The sequence below is a fragment of the Pogona vitticeps genome, chromosome 3, assembly GCF_051106095.1.
Source record: "Pogona vitticeps strain Pit_001003342236 chromosome 3, PviZW2.1, whole genome shotgun sequence".
In the NCBI taxonomy this organism is placed as follows: domain Eukaryota; kingdom Metazoa; phylum Chordata; class Lepidosauria; order Squamata; family Agamidae; genus Pogona; species Pogona vitticeps.
In genome coordinates this window covers 69,398,428-69,421,333 of record NC_135785.1, presented here as the reverse complement: position 1 = coordinate 69,421,333, position 22,906 = coordinate 69,398,428, and the positions used below count along the sequence as shown (strand labels likewise).

Genomic DNA, 22,906 nt, shown 5'->3' with positions numbered 1-22,906 from the left:
TTTCCCTCCGGGCCTCCCTTGGCGTCAGGCTCCTCAGCCTCACCTCCTGACTCGTGCGGGTGATCCGAGTAGATCTTGGTGGGAGCAGGCGCTACATGGAATATATGGAATAACTCCGCCTGCTGGTTGAACGCTTTGCTTATCCGGTTAGTGAAGAATGATCGACATGCAGCCTTTACCTTATTCTGGTAAAGGTTAGTTGCGACCTTAACAGCTATCCAGTTATGGTCTGTCGGGTTCTTCCTCCATCTACGCTCTAGCCTTCTCCTTATTCGCTTCATAACTCGAAGCTCCTGGTTAAACCAGGGTGCTGGCCAAGCTCTACGATGGAGAGGGCGTTTAGGCGCAATCATGTCTATGGCCCTGGTGGCAGCAGCAGACCAGTTGTCAAACAGAGCATCGACAGGAGCGCTAGCCAGTCAGCAGTCACCCCTCTCATGACATCCTGGAATCCGACTGGATCCAGTAGTCTTCGAGGGTGGACCATAGAAATAGGTCCCTGCTCCCTGCGAGGGGGGAGAGCCACTGTGAGGTTACATTTTATTAGGTGGTAATCTGACCATGACAAGGGGATTGACATGAGGTCCGTCACCACCAGATCACACTCGCTCCAACTGGAGGAAAAGACCAGGTCCAGTGTGTGACCACCCACGTGGGTGGGGCCGTTGACATGTTGGGACATGTTCAAGGAAGCCATGGTTTCCAAGAACTCAAGAGCTGACCCAGATGCCTCTGCCCCCGCGTGCACATTGAAATCACCCAAGACCAAAAGCCTCGGGGATCCCAATAGTGCCGCGGAAACAAAGTCAGTCAACTCTGGAAGGGAAGTGGCTGGAACGTGGGGAGCAAAATCCCAATACCATCCTTGGCCCCAATCAACACGTGGAGTGCCTCCAGAACCGGCTTTACCACCGAGGAGCGCCTCCAAGCTGGATTTATAAACAATGGTTACTCCTCCCCCAACCCTCCAGTCTACCCTGGTGCTGGGCAGCATAACCAGACGGACAGACAAGAGCCAGGGGAGGACCCCCCTCCCCGCTGATCCACGTCTCAGTTATGCATGCCAAGTCTGCATTCTCCTCCAGGATAAGATCGTGAATCACCTGGGACTTGTTGGCTATAGGCCTGGTGTTCAACAGTACCAGAGTTAGAGTGGAGGGCTGGCTGGGCTGGCTACCTCAATACAGTGGGTTGGTCACAGTCTCAGAACAACAGACAGCCTTCAAATATCTGTTCATTGTTCTTCTGACACGAGTAGGGACTGTGCCAACGCCATATCTCCCTCTACCTGTGATCACTGGGATGTTAAAAGGCCCCTCGCTGGGCAAACAGGTCTTCCATTCCATATCAATAGAAAAGAAAAGAAAGTACAGAACAGAACCCTAAATAATACCACAACTTAAAGAAAAGTGCAGGACAAATACAAATATAAAACAAATACAATATTATAATTAAAATCTCAATACAAGAGCCCCATATATAAAATTAAATTAAGAAACACCAAGACGTTACCCCCCACATATAGTCCAGGTCTGTCCTCCTCCACCACTTAATCTTGTCCTTTTAAGTTTTACTGGTCTTGATGTTATTGGAGCTATTTTCAAAGTTGTTAAAGTTGATGTTATTAGCAGTAAAAACAGTGGAGTGAGGGTGTTATTCACGGGTTGCATCACATAGGTCTTAAAATTGAGCATAGGGAGAATCAGGAACAGTAAAGTCCAGGCAGAAAGATATTCAGTCCCCGGCTTTTCTTTACCCTTCCTTAAGAAGGAAGTGTGGTGTCTCTGTAGACAGTCAAGAGCAGCAGGGTGAGCAGTCCAGTTCTAGGAGGAAGGCTGCCATTAGGGAACCCAATATGGAGACCGCCCAGCCGAGATCCACAGTAGACAGCTCTCTCTCCTCCACGGCCACCCAGAAATTTTTCCCTGCCATCCTGCCACCAGAGCCTGGGATGGTCGGTTCCACCTCACCAACAGCCAAGACTTTCAGGGCTCCCAGACCTCAAATCCGCCTCAAATTGGGCGAGCTCGGGCAAGCTCATCGGGACGAAGGGGGGCGCTGGGCCTGCAGCCTCCAGATCTCTCAAGTCCTCTCCCCTTTGGTGGCAGTCTCCACTATGGGCTTGAGCTTGGTCGCAAAAAAACCCCGTTCCCCACCAGCACTCATCCACCTCCTCCTGAGAAAAAAGGCTCCCGAGCCTCCGAGCTCTGCCAAACAGCTGAGGCTCCACAGCCGAGCCTCAGCTCCAGCCCTGCGTTTGAGCTCCAGCTCCAGCCCCCGCGGTCCCACTCTCAATCCGGCGACCGACTACATGCTGAATAGGAAAGTGGATTGCTGATTGTATGGCTTCAGGGAATATAATTCACAAGCAAGAAATAGTCCTTTCCTTTGTGGCAGCTGCTTAACTGTATAAATAGTGTGAACCACTGTACTCTTTCCTGCTCTGAAGAACTATGGCTGAATAATATGTGGGTAACCATATCTGTGCAGTGTTTAGTCATTTTTGTTGCATCTCCATATTTTACGTTTTGCTCATGGGTAGTTTAATTTATTCACATTTTGGAAGAGTTAGTTTTGGAATTTGGTCACATTTTTTTATCAGAGGTACAGTACACAGCCTTCCATTTCTTGTGAAATCTGCAGTGTTTAGCAATGTTGCACAATCATTACTTAATACTTATTTGAGAATGCATACTTTATTATTTTATGCTTTTCTGATTGTTTATATATACTTATATTAGATACCAAATGCTACTTTTTAGGAGTGGTTCGGTTTCTTTTTATGTGTACAGCCTGCTTTAATGTTATATAATATTTAAAAAAACCCACAAAAATGTTATCATAGATTTGATAAATGCCTCTAGCCCCACCCCCACCCCCAATTCCCTCTTTACGGACTTTGGAGCAAAATATTTTGGGAACTCACATGCTTTTTATGATTACAGGGATGTGCACTAGAGATGGGGGTATTCGTATTCGAATATGAATATCCCCACGCAGCTGGACTTAATGAGGGGCCGGCCCCTGCAGCTGGCCTGTCCACTCACACATCAGGCAGCAGCAGCCTTGCTCATCCTGGACTTTAAGCATTTGCATATACAGTATCTTTTCCAAGGGGGAAGAAAAGAACTATTTCACCCTATCCTAGTTTTAGAAATTATTCATGCAAAACAAGAAACTAGAGGCAACAAACATTAAGAATCAACAATAGATGAACAAACCTAGATTGCAGGTACCTATGATAGACAGGCCATCACAGGTCTATTCAGATCACAACCAGTTGATTGTCCCATATCGGTACTGACATCTGATCATCGTAGGATAATATGACCCCATGCTCCTGCAAAACAAACCACAAACTTCTGCAATCTGTCTGAAAATAAAACTGGTTATCTTGACCTCACTGCTACATGACTTGACATTAATTACTTTTGTAAACATTTAGCACTTATGTTATAAACATTGTTTTAGTCTTATATATAGATTTGTCATTCTATGTTTGAATAATCTCTTAATCAAATATACAGAATTTCTGTTGGCTAAAAGATGCCAGGTACAGTATTAGAACCCGTGAGAACTCTTTTAATGCTGGATAATGACTCAGATCGAAACAAAGTATTTACTTGTCTTCATTATATTGTTTTTATCTTTTGACTGGATTTTGCCACTAGCAGCCAGTGGTAAAGAGAACAATTCATGTAAATTGTTGCAAACATTTTGAACGACCTACAAATCCATTGTACAATCAAGCCTTCAGTCTTTCACACAACATGGCAGCATTTGATGCAGGTTACTACTGGGAATTCCTTCCTGTTGTCACAGACTTGGCAGGAAAAAAACCTGTGGTCATGTCCACAAACAAAACTGATGATACAAACGGCTATTTACAGTTTGGTTTCATATGTTTTAGCCTCTGGCACTTCTTGCTGTGGTTACTGTTATGAACTAAATGGTCTCTGGTGGCTACCAATTCAGTAGTGCAAGCTTGCCAGTACATAAAATGGTAAGACACAATTTAACGTACACTGTACAAGTAAATCAGATGTATCCAGTCCACTAGAGGGCAATGGTAAATACTCTCAAAAACTGATAGGTGTTGGATGAATAAACATAGTGAAACAACTTTGTGTCCACTGGCTAGGAAAGGTTTTTCAGAATTCTTGGACTGCAAGTTCCATAATTCCCCATTCTGGGAATTCTATCCAATATACCAATACTCAAACATGGCTCACCTGGAAGAAAAGGCTTAAACTGGAAGGCATTGAGTCTCAGCTATGACTATTTCTGCCAGCCTTCTTTTGAGAAATAAAGCTTCCAGCTAGCACCAGGGTCGGACCAGGAAGCTTGAGTGTAGCTAGGCCTAGCTAATCCTCAAAACCTTTCTGTTTGGTCTTTTCTCCCAGGTGAGCCACATTTATGTATTTGTAAAGTATGTGTAAGCCAGGTGGAACTCCCAGAATAATGAATTATGGATTTTGAAGTCCAAGAGATCCAAAAATTCCATCTCTAGCAATTGTATTTAATTGACAATTAACTTCTAGATCCAATTCCAGGTTCTGGAGATTAGCTTTGTCTTCTCCTAGTTATATTAAATTCTTAAAAAAAGCTGTACCAGTCTCAAAGCCATACCACGCAAGGGAAAATCCTAGAAGTTAACCCTGCTTTCATCCCCGCCAAACACAAAGCAATTGTTTTTCAACAAGTATGAATGGCAGTGAGTAGAAGAGGGTACCCTGTAGACCAGCCCTTCTCAATGGCAGGGGGGGATGTGGCCCCTTGGGGGCTACTGGCACATTTGAAAAGGGCCACAGACTGGAAACAATTTTTCGCACACCATCTTATAAGGTGTGTTATGCAATTTATACAATTCAAATTTGGCCTATATATCTTTCCTATTGTGTTTGTGGCTGTGACCCAAAAAAGGGATTGAGAATGGCTGCTGTAGGTCATCATGACTGCTGCCATTGATGTTGTCAACATTCAGAATGCCTTTTGCTATTTAAAGCTTTGCATCCTTTTTGGAAAGCTGGGAACAATAGAAAAAGAAGACAACACAATGAAAGAGGATTTTGGTTTACAAGATCTGAACAGAGTTGTTAATGATATGACATTTTGGAGGTCATTAACTCACCATGTGACTTGATGTCACATAAATTGTATAGTGACAAGGCAGATGGAAAAAAATTAAACTAGGACAGAATATAGGCACCAAAGCTCTGCTATCTTTGAGTAAGCTCCTGCATTTTAAAAGTGGGTGGGGCCAAAATTTCTGATTCAAGATCAGCAAGATTTGTCTTCAATTTATCTGATCTTTCAAAACTCTGAGGATGTTTAGGGTCACTTGCTTCTGCATGGTGGGGGGAAACAGTTTTACTTTTTAAAAAACCATAACTCAAAAACCTGTTGCCCAAACTTCCCCCCATTTGGCACAGAGCAACCACAGTCCTTCTGCCAAATTTGGTGTGGATCAGATTCAAAGTTGAATTTTTTTTGCTTGAACTGCCCTATTTTCAGAATTACCTTGTGGAATATTGATTTGCTCTGCTCCACAATAACATCGCTGCACTCTTGTGCAATGACAATATATTGAAGACATCTTAACTAACCTTCGTGTTGTGCAGTTTGAAAGCTGCAGTGGGAAGAAATTATCCCAAGGTTCTGGAATGGAATCCCTTAAAGCAGAAATAGGACACATTTGCCCCTTAATTTCAAAAGCTTATTTATAGGTGATCAATTCAGACCTCTGCCAAAATGATCTGCTACTTCTCTAGTATCTTGTTAGATGGGGACATGAGAGAGGAAGAAGCCTTATTCAGTCATTATCTACCTGGCTGTCATCAACAGGCTTAGAGAGATGTAACTAGTTCCGCCCCTCTCTGTTATTTGCTTTCCATGCGGAGAAAATCTTTGGATAGATTTCTGAAATCCACACTGCCTGTCTGCACTTTTGCTGTTAAAAATGTTTTGACTCTTGACAGAGCCAACTGCGTTTTTGTGCCTGCCTTGTTTTCCTCCTCTATCTGTCATCCCCAATGCATCTTCCTGAATGTCCCATGGATGTCTTAAACCAAACTCCACAACCTGTCTTTCTCAGCCTCCTGACAATGTTCTTTTATCTCCTAGCCTCCAGTCTTTCTTTCTCTTCTAAATGCCTGCCAATTTCCTTTCCGCCCCCACCTCCATCTCTGCACACACAGACACCCCAGCCAGGCGAAGAAATGGTGCTGCCTCTGGCAGAATAATGTTGCTCCCACCAAACCAAGGTGTGCAGTGCCCAAAGCCAGCCAAGTTATTTTGGCACAGGAGGCGGAAAATTTGACAAGCACCTCTCCCTGGCAATTAAAGAAAATACAATAATAACAAAGTAAATAACTAATCATTTGTTTTCCATGCATGATATCCAGAATCTGCTGCCTGAGGCACCTGCCTTGTTCTTGGCTAATGATAGGACTGTTCTCTCTCTGTTTTTTACACACACACACACACACACACACACACACACACACACACACACACACACACACACACACACACACACACACACACACACACACACACTTTTACCTTTTTGTCAGCAATGTGACCATCTTTAACTTTATTATTATAGCTTCTACTTAGGTGCCACATCTTTTCTGCAAATTTATCTTTCTGTTCTGTCACTAAGTCACTTGCATCCTGCTACTACAGTCTCCATACATTTTTTTCACAAAATTGTTTTTCTCTATAGGGTGGGGTTGCTTTCTTAAAAATCCTCTACATTCATCACTTTTAAAAAGTGATTCTAATGTTTATTTCTGTTTCCTGTTCAGTTTTCTCCTGATCTACTGTTTGTGAAGTTTTGCATGCAGCCAAATGTCCAAATACCAACGGTGTGATCAAATAAGGCCACTTACTCCTACTTAGCATAGGCCCTTTCAGATCAATGGGGCTTAAGTTAATCATTGCTAATTCAAATCCCATTGATCTCAGCAGGTCTGCTCTAAGTACAGCTAAGCCTGGCTCTAACCTAGTGTTTATTTCTTTACATTCAAAATATGCAAATAACAATTTTTGACTGAAAAGCCCGTGCAAGGAGAAAGCATTCTGAGCAGGGCACTTCTTGCTGCTTGAATACACGAACTTGCATTCTTCAGTTAGTACTTGATCTTAATCTGGCTAAATTTATATCATGAAATTACAATATTTTTTTTTTTACAAAAGTGAGGCCACAGATGAAGTGGATCCATAGATCTAGAGGCAAACAAAAATTCATAACTTCCTTTTCGTTCAATTCCTGTCTCATTTTCCATTTAGTCCCTATGCTGAGAAGCAGTGCTATTTGTTCTTTTGATAGCTTTGGTGCAAAAGGGGGTATTGGGGCTCCTAATTTTCCTTACTCCCTATTGATGTATCATTACCAAAATTTAAAAAAGGATGTCTCAAGAGCTCCCCCCAACTCTTTTTTTAAACAGCAGCAACTCAAGACATTTTATGAAGGGGGAAGAAACAGGAAGATAATAGAACTCAGTTGGGGGGAGAGAGTTTCTGAATGGAGGCCTTGTCTGCCTTTTCTTTGGCTTGGAACCTGGAGCTGTTGTTCCTATTTCAGTTCAAACTGTCACCTTTAGCTCTTGATGGCTTTACTGCCCTTGCTGCTGAACCTCAACAGATTGGTCTTATTTACCTATTCACACTCCACCGTGGAACCTCATTAATAGGCTTATTAGGCACACCATTCACGTGCAGAGGGATTGACAAAAAGGATTCTGGCCACTTTCAGAAGAAGAGCATGGAATGATGATAATTAAAAAAATAAAATAAAGCAAGGAGAAAGAGATCATTCTTTCCTTCAGCCGCCTAACTAGTTCGAAAGGCTTCCTGAGATCATTTGAATCCTAAATACTGGATGATGATGATGACAGGATTGAGATTTTCTTTAAAATACCAAACATGTTTCTGCTTCTGTTCAGTTGAGAGGGTTGTTGTGGCCGAGCTTGGAAATTGGCTCATTTAAATGAATAGGTGCTATTGATAAATTGTCTTTTCATCATCCTGAAGAATAAATTCTGAAAACTGCTTCCAGACAGAAGGGGGAGGGGCAAGTGTCTATATTTTGTAATCTTCAGTGGAACATTTTCTCTCTCTCTCTTTTGAGTGGAGGCATAGCTATTGACAAATGGAGAGGAGATATCACTGCTTCCTGTGCTTACCAGTAATTTATGTGAGAATGTGTTGACAATGCTTTCAACGGGCAAAAGACATGCTTGAGTTGGCAAAATCTGTGTCTTGTGACATGTCAATTTCTGAATTAGAAAATTCAGATCTTGTAGCAATGGTGCTCAATGACGGAAAGAAAAGAAGGGCGGGGAGAGACTGCAAATCAATGAAAAACTTCCCTACATTTGTATGAACAATACTGAAGGGCTGAAGGAGATTAAAGTAATCAGTGAAAAAGTTGAAGTGCCTGATACCTGGAAGAATGCAAAATACAACTTTGGTTTCATTATATTTAGCAGGAATTTATATTACCTTTATTATGTTTGAGAGATATCCAATTTCACTTCAGATTTGCCGGTGAAAATCAGGTTTATTTATCTGCACTGCAGAGGGGATAGAAATAATACAGACTAAGGATCTATGCATTTAAACACTGGTATGCTTTAGCTTAATTTTATTCATTACAGTTCTTACTTCCAGCATTTTTTGTTTTGTTTTACTCTTTTCAGCCAGCATTTCCAGTTTTTAAAGTGATAATTTAATTTTTTTTGTTGTATTCTAGGATTAATCCTGATAGCAGCATCTTTCTTTCTTTCTTTCTTTCTTTCTTTCTTTCTTTCTTTCTTTCTTTCTTTCTTTCTTTCTTTCTTTCTTTCTTTCTTTCTTTCTTATCTAGTATGGCATAGTAAGATCTGTTATTTGTTTTAGGCATAACAAATACCTTTATTAAACAGTTTGTTCTCATGTTGGCAATTCTTGGGTATCAAGTCCTAAGCCCCAAGTCTGAGTCTCTATTAAAAATAAGCTCCACCCTCCCCCAAAAGGGAGAGGATGGATGTGTTTCAAGTTGTGAGTTAAGTCAAGAGTCATTGGGAAAGAAAAAAAAAATTGAGCCTGATGCAAGTCACCAGTGCCACTTAAGTTGGACTTGACAGCAAGTCCTGCAATTTGAGTCCCCATCCCTTTTACTAGCAAAGGCAAATGACTGGTGCAGCTGAAGAAACTTAAAACTTAGATGCTGGTGCTGACAAAATTATGTGTGGCCCTTTCTTATATCTACTTTGCATTTTCTTGTTTAAATATTTATATAGTTTTGGACATGCACACGTTCACACATCCCCACCTTCTTTGTGTTCTATAGATTGCATATCCATTAATTTCTATTGTCAGAAGATAAGATTGTTTTGCATGCTTTCTTAAACATAGTTACTATCTCTACCTGTTAATGGACCGGTGTAGTTTTTGAATTGTGGGAACAAGTCTTAATCTTTGCTGTTATTCAGTGATGATTATAATTGTAGGGTTCCCCTGAAGACTTATTAGTACATACAATTGTATAGTACTTCATCCCAGAGTGCAGGACACACAACAGTGAGCTCAAGTTACAAGAAGATTTTGGTTGACTATCAGGAAAAACTTCTTAACTGTTAGAGCAGTACAACAATGGAATTACCTCGGGGTGTGGTAAGTACTCCAGCACAGGAGGCATTCAAGAGAAATTTAGACAACTAGCTTGCAGCTATCCTTTGATTTGTATTCCTCAACTGAGCAGGGGGTTGGACTTGATGGCTGTATAGGCCCCTTCCAACTTCATGATTCTATGATTTTATAACTCATTATTTGATTTGCATGAAGAAAATAATACTCTAGATAGGCCAATTCACTATATTTAGCCAAAATGCTTTTCAAAAGAGCTGATAAATTTAAAAAAACTGTCATAATGTGGTATAATATAATTCAAATATTTATGAAGATGGAAAAAACATATTTCTTCCTGCTTTCCTTTTTGCCACTAGTTTAGAAAAGTGTACAGATTTCAGTTTAAAAAGAGACAGCTAAGCTAAAAGAACCAGTACAGGATCTGGGAGCTACGCCGTAGGCAATTAGAACAAAACATAGGCAAAAAACCTGAAAATAATTTGAAATGAAAAATTGTTAATATTCCCTTGACTCCTGATGAGAGGATAGTTCAACAAGATTTGGAGACTCACGAGTTGTCCAATCCTGCTCTAAAAGGATACTGACTTTTCTAATTTGAGAATGTTGAAGAGTTTGTCCCCATCAATACCTGCAGTTACGTCTATAGCTACATTTCATCAATGTGCATCTGAAATGTACAGTGGTGCCTTGCTTAACGACAACAATCCATTCCAGGAAAATCGTCGTTAAGTGAAAACATTGTAAAACGAAATTAAAAACCCCACTGAAACGCATTGAAACCCGTTCAATGCGTTCCAATGGGGTAAAAACTCACTGTCCAGTGAAGATCCTCCATACGGCAGCCATTTTCACTGCCTGTATAGCGAGGAATCCATCCCTAAGCACAGCGGGGAGCCATTTTCAGCACCTGGTGGCCATTTTGAAACAACCAATCAGCTGTTAAAAAACACATCATTTTGCGAAGAATCAGCTCCCGAAGCAGGGAACCGATCATTGCAAAGCAAAAAACCCCCCTATTTAGACATTGTTTTGTGATCGCAATTGCGACTGCAAAAAGATTGTCATACAGTGATTTCGTCATAATGTGGGACAATCGTTAAGCGAGGCACCACTGTACAGCTAAGCAATATTGGCCAGCATCTTATTGGTGCCCCACCTCATTTGCTCAACCTATCTTGAAACAGCCCATTCCAGCCAGTCTCATTGTCAGAGATGGAGTGTTAGAGCCCCATCTGTTCTGCTATAAGAATACTTGCTTATCTGTTTCTGTGTGCAAATTAATAGTTTTTCCCCTAGCATCCTATTTTGACCACATATGGCCACTCCCAAAGGACTACCTAGTCTAATGCTCTGTTTCCTAACAGTTGGGAAGCCAGCCTGCCCAGCATACGCACAATAACATGTGGCCTTTCATTAAAAATCTGATGTCTTTTCTAGTGCCCACCATCCAGTGTAACTCTGTTTATCTCTGTGATTCCTGGAGGGCAGAAAGGTGGTGGAAAAACGCTTCCAATACATAGACATCTTTATTTCTCTCTCTTCTTTGCCTCTCCCTGCCATTTAAAGAGTTCTGTTTTCAGGCTGGAAGCAACCATAACTCATGGCTGACCGGGAACAACACTTTCTTAACTGCTGCACCCAAAAACCACTCCTCTGTTTGAGGTACATTGATGACATTTTTCTGATCTGGACCCATGGAAAGGAATCCCTAGAAAAATTCCACCAAGAGTTCATAATTCCTTGTTGTTGCTCTTAGTTTATGCCATACAGTTTTCATACACTATTTACTTTATGCCACAACACTTTCTCTTTTTTCTTTTTCTGAAGTTTTTTTTCACCATTTTCTTGTTTGATTTGACATACCCAGCTTTCATCATGATTTCTCTTTGTAATTTTGTCCCTTTTTTCCATTTGAATTTCTCTTCTTTCCTACGCACAGTTGGCTTTATTATTATATCATAAGTTCCATTGATTCAATGGGCCTATTTTAGTTGGGACTTGCTATACTAAAGTAAGTCACAACTAGAGTAGGACCATTTTTGGAATTAATGAAACTTATGGAGGAACTGACTTACAGAGACCCTAATAGGGCTTTCAAAGTAAGTGAGATATTTAATTAGTGTTTTTACTAGTTCCAACGGGATTCAAACCCAGGCCTCCTGAGTCCTAGTACATCACTCTATACAGTATATGAAACTTAAATTTAAGGACATTCTGGACATTGCATACAGTCCTCAGGGCCTTTTCCTTCTATAAGCATCACTAAAAGAAACAGATAACTATTTATTTCAACATAACTAAACAAATTTCTCACTGCATTATATATACAACCATTTTTTTTTATAGCTGGACAACTCAGCCAGAGGTTGGGTGTTTGATTCCCCACTATGCCTCCTAGGAGAAGAGCCAGCCTGTGTTGCCTTGAGCTTGGTGCAGTTAGAAGAAGGGAACAGCGCTGTCCCTTTCTTTGGGTAAGGGTAAGAAATGTGCAGCTTTCCAGATGTTTTTTTGACTGGAACTTCCATTAGCCATAGCAGCACAGGCAGTGGCGAGGGATGGTGGATTTGCAGTGTAGCAGCATCTGGGGGGTGCACGTTGTCTACCCTTGCTTTCAGCTAAATCCAGATGTCAGTCTCAACTACAGTAAATATACAGAAGCCCTACTCATTCAGTGGATCTACCCTAGTCTGGACTATCTCTTGGATTTAGTTCTTTTTCATAGCTCGTGGCTCATCTTAATATCTCAACCAAAAACATAGTTACAGTGTTAAGGAATGGGTCAGAAACTGCGTGTTCAGAGGGGACATGTCACCCAGCAACATGACAGCTATAACTCTGTTTCCCATTATTAGCCTCTGAGGACATTAACCACCATCATCATTATGTGCTGTCAAGCCAGCTCTAACTTAGGGTGACCCTTTTCAGGGTTTTCTAGCTAGAGAATACTCAGAAGTCATTTACCATTCCTTTCTTTTGGAAGCATCCTTGTGTTGCAATATATCTGTGAAGATTCTCAGTCATCCAGGTGAGGTTATCTGGAAGTTGAGCCATGGCAACTTGACTTCTTTGTCATAGGTCATTAACAGTCCTTAACCGTGATCTTTCTGGTGGGTGTGGTCCTGATCTTTCTGGGGTGGTTGAAAGGGCAGCATGATAACTAGGAGACAGATTGTATCTAAGGCCTTCATTTGAAGGACACCAGACATTCATTTGTCGATGAGTACTCATTTTGGAAGGAAAAGGGAGAAAATAGGTGATTTGAGAGAGGGGTCAGGGAGGCCATACATGCTCATGTAGAAAATCCCTCACTCAACAGGGCTGGAGGCTTTAGATACAATCTGTCTCCTATTTATCATGCTGCCCTTTCATCCCTCCCCAGAAAGATCAGGACCACACCCACCAGAAAGACCACTGTTAACTATTGTTAAAGACACATGACAATGGGTGGAGAGGTGGGATTTTTCACTCAACCCCCTTCCCATTGTCCATCTAACGAGCCTATTCAGACTAGGGGGAAGTGAAACCAAGGTGGAGGATATACCAGGGATCTCCTATCAACTCTCATCAGACTGAAGAAGCTTCTTGAATCATCAGTGAAACATTTCAACCGAATAAGAAAGAAGTCCAGTTGCCATGACTCAGCTTCCAGACATCCTGGTGTTGTGCAGCTCGCCCAAGGCTGCACTGGCTGGTCTTTCTGGGGTACACAGTGGGGAACTGAATTCCCAACCTCAGGCTCTGCAGCCGGAAAGCTAACTCAGAACTGCCCAGTCAGCTTATAATTGTGTGCCATCAAAAGTTGATTCCAACTTTCCAGGGTTTTATTCTGAAGTAGAAAATAAAAGTGGAAGTGGTTTCCAAGTCCCTTCTTTAGGTGCGCCCTGGGACTGTGCAGCTTGTCCGAGGCTACACAGGCTGGCTCTTCTCTCACGAGGCTCAGTGGGTCGGCAGAAATTCCTGTGGACAAAAAAAAAAAGTGAACCTCGAATCATCACAATGGGCAGACTTTTCCTCTCCTGCTGGTACTGTAGCTTCGGGTTTTAACAAGTTTGTCAACTCCCAGCCAAAGTTACGACAACGAAGAATACACGTACACACTGCCTTTTTTTTTCATGCTTCTAAGTTGCGCCAGCGAGAGAGAAAAATGAGATTTTTCTGAAAAGCTTTAATTCCCGCCCCCCTTTCCTCCTGCTGATTTTGTGGTGCCGCTTGGAGGCGTCTCTCCCCCCCCCCCGTGCTTCTCCGAGGTTGCGGGAGAGGAAAAAGAAAAGAAGAAAAAAGGAGGGGGGTGAAAAGAAGGAACTCCCCCCACCCCCAGTGCATCTCTAGTGCAACGGGAAGAGCCTACGGAGTTCAACTATTGCTGAACTGTTGTGATTGGCAGAGGAACTGTCCAGGAAATGGCTCAGGTTTCAACTTCGGGGGAGTGACCAGAGAAAGGAGGGGAGAGAGAGAGGGATTGAGAGAGAGAGAGGGAGAGAGAGGGAGAAAGGGGTAGTAGAGTTGATAAAGCTTGCGCGAGTCGTTGCAACAGGGATTCTGAATGGACTGCATCTGGACTTAAGGCATCTGTTTTGCACTCCAGTCTTTTCCCCCCCTTTTTTAAAGAAAAAGACCTCACTTTTGGAAGTTTTTCACTTTTCCCAATCCTGGATCCTTAGCGAAGTGGGGAAGGAAACGTTGGTGACATACTGGTTCCCGTCTCTCTTTCCCTCCCGTTCTCGTTTTGGTTGATGTTTTCCGACTAACTTTTGTGACGGTCCTTTTTTCAAGAAAACAAGATCGCCTTCGAACCGAGGCACAGCTTCCCGGTTCTTTCCTTTCCTCGCTGGCTGCTCCGTGGGAGCTTTCGGAGTGGGGCTTGTTGTGGGGGGGGGGACGGACGGAAGAGGAGACGAAGGAGACGAAGGCGAGTCTCGAGAGCGCAAGGATGGGGCTGACGAGCGCCGAGTTCCCCCGCCCGGGTTCGGGGGCTTCGGGACGACGGTTTTGAGCGCTGGGAGATGGCATAAAGCCGGAGAGGATCGTTGCGTTTTTGCCAAGGGGGTCTTTTCTCTCCCTTCCCCCCCCACCCCGCCACCCCTCCGCCTTCTCCGGGGGGAGCCTGCCCTCCTCGCTTTGCTTCATCCCGTACACACGCCTGCTGCAAGGGAGTCGCAGATCGCTTACCCGGAGCCTTTTCATACGAGGTAATTGGACCAGGCTTGGCTTGCGGTTGAGAGGCGCAAGGCGGGGGCGGGGATGATGGGGAGAGGAAGGGGGGCTCTGGAGAGGGGGGGGAAGAGAAGAGGCACTAATCCCTCGCTTTAAAGAAACTCTAGGATCGCAAAGTCTGGGGAGGGGGGGATCTAGTGGAGATCCTGCCCCCCAGCTCCGAGCTGCTCTATACTTTCTCGAAGCAACGTGTCTGTGCACACACACGCGCGCACACGTTTACTCACACACCTATGATCCCCATGCAAAAAGCTCCCTCCTAATCGTTCTTGACGGCTGCCTTTTCTGACAAGGGATATCCCATGTCTCTCCCCCCCCCCCCCCCGTGGATGTTCTGCACTTTCAGGTAATTTGGGCAGGTTTCCTGGTCTTTTGAGAGACGGAGGCGGGTTGGAATCAGGAGTCGAGCAGTGCGGCAGCGGGTTCCAGGGTGAATCCGGTGTGTGTGTGTGTGTGTGTGTGTGTTAGGGAGGGCGCCCCCGATTGGGGTCCCGCGGAGGTCCGAGGTTCCTTTCTCGGACGCGGGGGGGGGGCGGGCGGGATCGCGCGGATCACTGTCCCGGGCTTGGCTTCTGGTTGACAGCTTTGGGTCCAGTCCTCCGTGTGCCGCGCTCTTCCGAGGAGATCCTGGAGGATGATGGTCTTGCGTGGCCCGCCGGACGGCTGACGGACCCGGCCCCCGCGCTGGTGGCCGGCTGGGCTGGGCAATCCGTAAATTCCATTTCGGTGGAATGGACCGGGCGCTGCGTGGGCGCTGGGCGCGTAACTTGCGTGGTTCACACTTAAAAATAAAAGTCAAGGTGAGAGCATTGCGATTGCCCAACTTTTGTGTCCTTGTTGGAACAGGCACAAGTTCCTTTCTCCGAATGGCTTTAGCAGTTCCTGAAATGCAAAAGGAAGAGGGGCCCCATACTGTTAATTAGTACCTGAACATCTACCTGTTCAGTATGTAAAAAAACAGATTTTAACTTCTGTGGACGAGCCTTCTGCAAATTCTATAACGGGGGACTTCATTGGAGCAAAATTCTTAGCTCTGAAAATGGTTCCGTGGAACACTTGAGGTATAAATAAGGGGTACCCGGAGCATGTGCAAAGTTTCTTCCTTCGGGCCACCTGAAGGATCGCTGCTCCCCTAATGGAGGGTTTTGTGCTGACGTTTGAACCTTGGCACCCTGCTTCGTTTGTTTGCTTTGCTTTGCCTTTTTTAAAGGTGCTAAACTCTGATCACTGCTGCCCCTTTGATTATGTTTACAGATAATCTATCTTTTTTTTAAAAAAAAAAGCATTGTGGATTGTTACGGTCGTGTAACAGAACCCAAACGGTAGAGCTGTGATTTAACTGGCGTGACATTAAAAAAATGCTTTTGTTGGAAAAGGTGGGAGAGGGTTTGAAGGAGGCGAAGGCGATCTAGTCGATTCAGTTGCAGGAAAAATGAGTGATCAGGTTTTAGGACTACGTCAAATCGGTGTGTCCTCTTACTTGTAGTGCTATCCTGAAGGACGGAGGAGGGAATAACACATGGACTCTTTTAATGTGTGTCTCTGTGTAGGGAGAGAAATGATTTACATGGAGCTTAGTGGAAACGTGATGTAGACGTAATACAAACCAAAAGGACAATAGGTTTTTCTGGTGGGGAGGCACTGTTTGAAAGCTGCTTTTATTTTATTTTTATTTTTTTAGAGTAGTGATTCATAGGTTTCCTTCTTATGAAGAAACCATGATGAAAGAAGAAACCCTGATGAACATATATATGTATACGTGCATTGTGTGTATGTATATACCGGTGTATGAAACTGCCCTTTCAAACAGGGGCTCATTATATGGTTGGTGTGAAGCGCCATCAACATTTCAAACCTCATTGTCTCCTTTGTACGAAATCCCTGTAAATCTTCTACTTGCCTTTACTCATTTTCATCTGAAAAGCCTGTTTGGTTTGAATAGACTGCAATGAGCAGCCTCTGTACCTCTCTGGAATGTCAATTAAAATGCAGATTTCTCTCTCTCTCTCTCTTTCTCTCTCTCTCTCTCCCCCCCATGCACAGAAAACTCGGAGAAAAACAGGGTAGTCCAGGAGAAAAAGTGAATGAAAAAAGTTGAGACAATGAAAAACTATTGATGCTGCCTGGTCGGTGCCCCCTCCCCACCAATAACCTTCCAGAATTAATGTTTAATACCAGATCTCTTTGAAGAGTGCCGGTGCAAAGGGGAAGGGGGGGGAGCTTTGACCCAGCGTACTGTCCCCTAATTGCTATACAGCTAATTTTCTATAAGCTCGTGGGGGTGGGGTGAGGGGGGACATTGATCTGTGCTTGCACAGATTTTCCTGTATTCCCAGTGCCTAAGGAGGGGAGAGGCAGGTCAGGGCATTGATTTGGATGACATACTCTCTACAAATTACAACCTCCCTGGAGAGCGATAAACATCACACACATAACAATGGGGCTAGATTAAAATGAATGCTTAGGCTTGAATTTAATTACCGCCACTCTAGAACAAGTACGACTTGTTTGTGTGTGTCTTACACACACACACACACACACACACACACACGCACGCGCGCGCACGCACACACACACACACACACACACACACACACACACACAGAAACACAAACAAACTGCAGCTACAGCTTGAAGGAATTTGGTATGGCTCCCATCCCAACCCCAGGCTGTTTTTTTTCCCATGCCTGTCAGTCTGGCAAAAGGCATTTGGGCAGGTATGTGATGAGGTGAAAATTGACTTGATGAGCGGGTGGCAAGGCTGGAGCCATCACTCATGGGAGGCTGACAACTCCTCCCCCATTAGAGGGGCTGGGGAAGAGGGACTGAGGGTTCTCTTTCTCCGGGTAGGGGCTAGGAGAGAAATAAATACAAAACGTGGCTTTTGCTGAGCCCCAAGACTCCAGGAGGGATTATGCTGTTTAAGGTCAGGAAGCTAAACTTGTGAAGGACGATATATATATATATATATATATATATATATAAAGGCATGCTGGAGTTGTGTTCCAAAGACTGAGATCCAGGGACATAATTGCCCAGGGTAGGAGGCCTCTTTATCAGATCATGGACTCATAACGGAGGGAGTTGAGGAGATGAGTTTAGGGCACTTGCCATTTTTCCCCTTCTGCTTTGAGAGCTGCAGGAAGAGAACCATGCGTAGGGAGGTACTCATGATTTTTGGAAATGACAGAGAGAGAGAGAGAGAGAGAGAGAGAGAGAGAGAGAGAGAGGCATTCTACTCAAAGGAGGTTGCAGATTTGGCTGTTCAAAGTGCCAGGAACATGTTGTTTATTATGGGTGAAGTGCAACATTTGCTGACAGAAGTCAAAGGCTTGCGTGTTGCTCGCCTGCTGGTTTTTGCTGAGGGAAGTTCATATTTCCAAAGAAGTTTCTAGAGAAGGAGCTTTGATTTCCCTTTCTGTTCTCAGTGTCTCATACAGAAGAAGAACCCCTTTTAACACCTCCCTTTTCCCCCCAAAATATCACACCGAGCACCTGTATGAACTAAGGAGGGTCAGACCTGGTTAGTACTTTGACAGGAGACCACCAGGATATGCCAGAAGTCACCAGGCAGAGCTAAAGGGGAGGGGAAGGAGGGGATTCTATGTGAAACCTTGGAGAACCACCACCAGTTGGAACTGAAAATACTGACCTAGATGGACCTAAAGCATCTTCCAGTATTCCAGGTTTCCTAAAATGTCTATGCGGCAGTCTTCTTTCCACTGAGATGGAGAATCAAATGATTTATATTATTTTCAAGAGACTATGAAACCTGTGGTAAGTCATCTGGTAGTTGAAGGGTTTGGAGAACTGGCTGAAAGGAGAACAATTTGGTAGGGTTTGCCATGTAGGGTTTGCCTCAAAATAGCCTTTGAGCCTCAGTTATTGTATCTAATTGGTATCTGTGGAGTTTAAATAGATTTAAAACAACCCCATTCTTTTGGATGTGCCATGGGCTTTTCTGGTAATATACTAATTGGTTCTTTAATGTGCCATGTGACTCAGTTCTATTTCCCATCATCACTAGAATATGCGAGTAAAACTGTGCATTCAAGAGTTTCTTAAAGCATCATTTTATCAAATAAAAGCTTTAGGCAAAACATAATTTCATATGTGAAGTAGCTTTGGAAGTTTGTTACACAGCATCCAAGATTTCCGTGGTGTGTCAAATCAACTGCCATTTTCTCTTTTAGAATTTGTAATAGTAAAAACAAACAGTTTTGCAGTGCTGGTGGGTTTGTGTCAAAAGCAACCTTTTCCAGATAAGTAACTGCTACTAGATAGTTAACTAATATTGTCCAATAGATGATGAATCATTTCTAGACCACTGGTCAGTGGTGTGTGTGTGTGTGTGTGTGTGTGTGTGTGTGTGTGTGTGTGTGTGTGTGTGAGAGAGAGAGAGAGAGAGAGAGTAAGAGAGAGCAAAACATTTTTATGCTGTTCACTGAAATTCAAAATGTGCGAACTAGGTTAGGCTAAGAGAGAGAGAGGAACAAAGAGTGAATGTGTGTGAGGAGACAGTGGAGTCTAGCTAGAGATTGGATATGGGCTATCAGAATTTGAAGAGTTACTTTTTGGGATTATAGCTCCCTGAATCTTTATGCTGAATAGAGGATTACAGAGGTTGTAGCCCAGAAAAAGTAACTTTTTCAAGGTCTGCTACCACTCATGGTTCCAAAAACACATGTACTGGAGAAAGAATCTTAGATTTTTATGGTGCATTGTTGCAGAATGTTTATATTTCTTTAGCATTGTGCTTTAAGTAAAACACTGCTGTTCTCTCCGTTTTATAGATTAAATGTGGCTGTGCAAAAAGACTGAATTGCTTCCAGTCACTTCAGACCGATAGATCAATACAAACAGTAGTAACACACTTCTATTTGTCTTGTAGAAAACAAGAGAAAATATGGGACATTGTAGATAAGAAAACATATGCCTGTAACAACAGCAATGTGCCGTGAAGTCAATTCTGACTTATGGTGACCCTTTTTTAAGGGTTTTCCAGGTAAAGAGTAGAGAATACTCATGAGTGGTTTACCATTCCTTTTTTTTCTGGGGGCATCCTGGAAAGATGCAGCTTGCCCAAGGCCACATAGGCTGGTTATAGATACATGTTATTTGTATCCCTTCTTTTCTCTTGATGTTCATGGCAGTGTGTGTAGCTGAACAAGGCTCTGAAGCTGAATTTTGATCCAGGACTTTGCAATGTCTCCCTGGAGTTTTCTAAGTACTTCATGTATAGCATCTCAGACAATTCTTACAAGTGGTCCATCAGTTTGACAGGCACTGATGGCTCCATGTGAGAACTTGGGGACTAAGACTGGGGAGTAAGGGTTTGTCTGCAATCAACAGAATTCAAGTGTCAACGGGTGCTACAAATGAAATGGGACTTGGGGGCACTGTTTTACAGTGGCGAAAAGTCCTTCCTGGAGGAAAGAACTCACAAGGTGGTGCTGGGGGATTCATGCTCAACACCCTGGCCTTTGACCTGTAGAGTTCCTCAGAGTTGTGTCTTGTCTCCTATTTTATTGAACATTTACCTAAAACCGCTGGGAGAGATTATCCGGAGTTTGGAGGTTCTGTGTCACCAGTATGCGGATGATATCCAATTCTAACTCTCCTTGCCACCTAAACCTGAGGAAGCTGCTTTACTTTACTTTACTTTTATTAGTTTTTTTTTACCCCCCCCCCGACAAAGTCTACTCGGGGCAGCTTACATACATGATAAAAACATCACAATAACAGATATCGTAAAAAAATTAAAACATCAAAATTTTAACACTTATATAAATCATTGCCAAGATGAGATAATTAAAAAGACAAAGTATAAAGATCAGTTAATTGACTGGAGGGAAGATCAGTGGCTCTAGATCAGTGTTTGGTATCAGTAACGGAATGGATGAGGGTGAATAAACTGAAACTTAGTCCAAGTAAGATGGAGGTGCTTCTGGTCAGTCAAAAGACAGATCAAGGAATAGGGATGCAGCCTGTACTGGAGGGTATTATACTTCCATTGGAAAAAAAAAACAGGTGTGTAGCTTGAGGGGTGCTACTGGATTCATCCCTGAGCCTGGATGCCCAGGTCTCAGTGGTGGGCAGGAGTGCATTTGCACAATTAAAACTAGTGTGCCAGCTATGTCCATTTTTAAAAAAGATCGGATCGGGCCACTGTGACACATGCCCTGGTTACTTCGCGGAGGGATTACTGTAATACCTTCTATGTCAGGCCGACAATGGAAAGTGTCAGGAAATTTCAGCTGGTCCAAAATGCAGCAGCCAGATTGCTGAATGGGGCTGGTTTCAGGGATCACATACCCAACCCCACTCTGTTGCTGCAGCTCCACTGGCTGCCGGTCACTTTCTGGGCACAATTCAAAGTGCTGCTTTTAACCTATAAAGCCCTAAATGGCCTGGATCCAAGCTGTCTCAAAGACTGTATCTCCCATTATGAGCCAGCTCAAGTGTTAAGATCACCAGGAGAGGCCTTTCTCTTGGTCCCACCACCTTCACAGGTTTATCTGATGGTGACGCAGGAGAGGGCCTTCTCTGTTGCTGCTCTGAGACTTTGGAACTCCCTCCCACAGGAGGCCAGACTGGTCCCCTGTTTGTGTACATCCGCAAGCAGGTAAAGACCTTTCCCTTCAGGCAAGCCTTCCCTCAGTAATTTTGTCATTTTTAGATGGATATTGGTATGCATTACTACTTTGACTGGATTTTTAGTATTACTGTACTTGTGTTTTCTGTATTTTGTGTTTTCCATTTCTCAGAGTGGCATTTTTTTTAAAAAAATTGTATACTTAATTTTCTTAGTTTTAATATTGCATTTAAAGGATGCAAGATGCCTCTTTATACTCATTGTTCTTAGCTTCAAATATTGTCTTTCAATGTTGTAAGCCACCTTGAGTCCTTTTTAAGGAGAAAGGCAGGGTATAAATAAATAAATAAATAAATAAATAAATAAATAAATAAATAAATAAATAAATAAATAAATAAATAAATAAATAAATAAATTGGGGCCACTTACTTCATCTGTTTTGCCTCAGCTATCTGATTCTCCTTTTACAGTACATGTGGCTGTCCCTCTATTCCCGCCATTCCTGTCATGTTGAGATGTAGCTGTAAATTTTCTGTCCCTTGTATGGTCTGTGTGCAGCTGAGCAATAATAGCAAACCAACGTGAAAGCAATTAATCCAGAGACCTTGATTTCAGGACTACTGCTTGGTGTAGTGGTCCTGTGTATGTGACGTATGTGACAGAACCACGGATCACATACTCCAGAACTTCCAGGCTTATAATTACTTGCTCTAGAACAGAACGCTTCCAGAATCAAATGCTGGAAGGACTGAACTGCATGAAAGACTATTTTATACACTTCCAAACCATGTAAGGCTATAGTAGTCCCTGAACGAAGGCTAGAGATACTCTGTCTTTATCTGGCATTGTCTGTATGCATGTACCTTGATAAAGGGAGTCTGCTCTAATTGATTCTTGGCTGTCAGCCGTGCACATTCATGGCAGGACCTGCACAGTGCAAAAATAGAATGTAATAATTTTGTAAAATGAGACCTGATGGGTCCACACATGTATATAATTATGTTGTTCACTTAAAACAGTCTTTGCATATTTATTTATTTTTTTAAAAAAAATCCAAGTAGCTCCTTTAAGCAAATGTTCCTTGGCCTAAAAGCATACTGAAATAATCAAGTGTCATGCAGCCATGAGTTCCAGTAAAACTGCCTCCAACGCACATACCAGTCTTCATTGTTTCTGCTGCCAGTGCCACTGCTGCCATCTCCCCATTGAAGAGACATTTTTCTGGGAAATCAATTGGGGATCTTCTGGGAAATCCTTGTTTCAGATAAGATGCTTACAAATGTAGATTTTTTAAAAAAAAATACAAGAGAAAACAAATAGTTTTGGAAACATGGAACCAGTGAGATTTTCATCCAGCAGATCTGTGTACTATATAGCTGTCTCAGTTGAATGGTCCTTGGCCATTCTAAGAACAATTACTGAGAAGTAAACCCCACTGAAAACAGTTCATGGGAGTAAGTC

General features: G+C 42.9%; 1 protein-coding gene and 2 long non-coding RNA genes across 14 annotated transcripts in view; 1 reads left to right on the top strand and 2 right to left on the bottom strand.

The window, feature by feature from the left end:
- Window positions 1–3,327, bottom strand: part of LOC140705953 (uncharacterized) — a 35,845-nt gene extending 32,518 nt beyond the window's left edge. The window contains exon 1 of the long non-coding RNA XR_013543917.1: window positions 3,222–3,327. This is a non-coding gene — a long non-coding RNA (uncharacterized LOC140705953). The remainder of the gene's footprint in view (window positions 1–3,221) is intronic.
- Window positions 1–22,906, top strand: part of FGFR2 (fibroblast growth factor receptor 2) — a 171,967-nt gene that overhangs the window by 25,411 nt on the left and 123,650 nt on the right. For 8 of the 12 annotated variants that reach the window (XM_072995463.2, XM_078391163.1, XM_078391166.1 and 5 more), the window contains exon 1: window positions 14,064–14,825. The exons of 3 other annotated variants lie outside the window; for them this stretch is intronic. The gene's annotated coding sequence lies outside the window, so the exon portion shown is untranslated. Of the gene's footprint in view, window positions 1–14,063; window positions 14,826–15,445; window positions 15,651–22,906 lie in introns of those variants that run through there. One more of the 12 variants, XM_078391158.1, reaches the window with a different exon arrangement.
- LOC140705952 (uncharacterized) lies at window positions 7,476–13,879 on the bottom strand. The gene is made up of 2 exons (XR_012085590.2): window positions 13,731–13,879; window positions 7,476–13,593 (listed from the first exon to the last, which is right to left on the bottom strand). It is a non-coding gene; the product is annotated as an uncharacterized LOC140705952 (long non-coding RNA).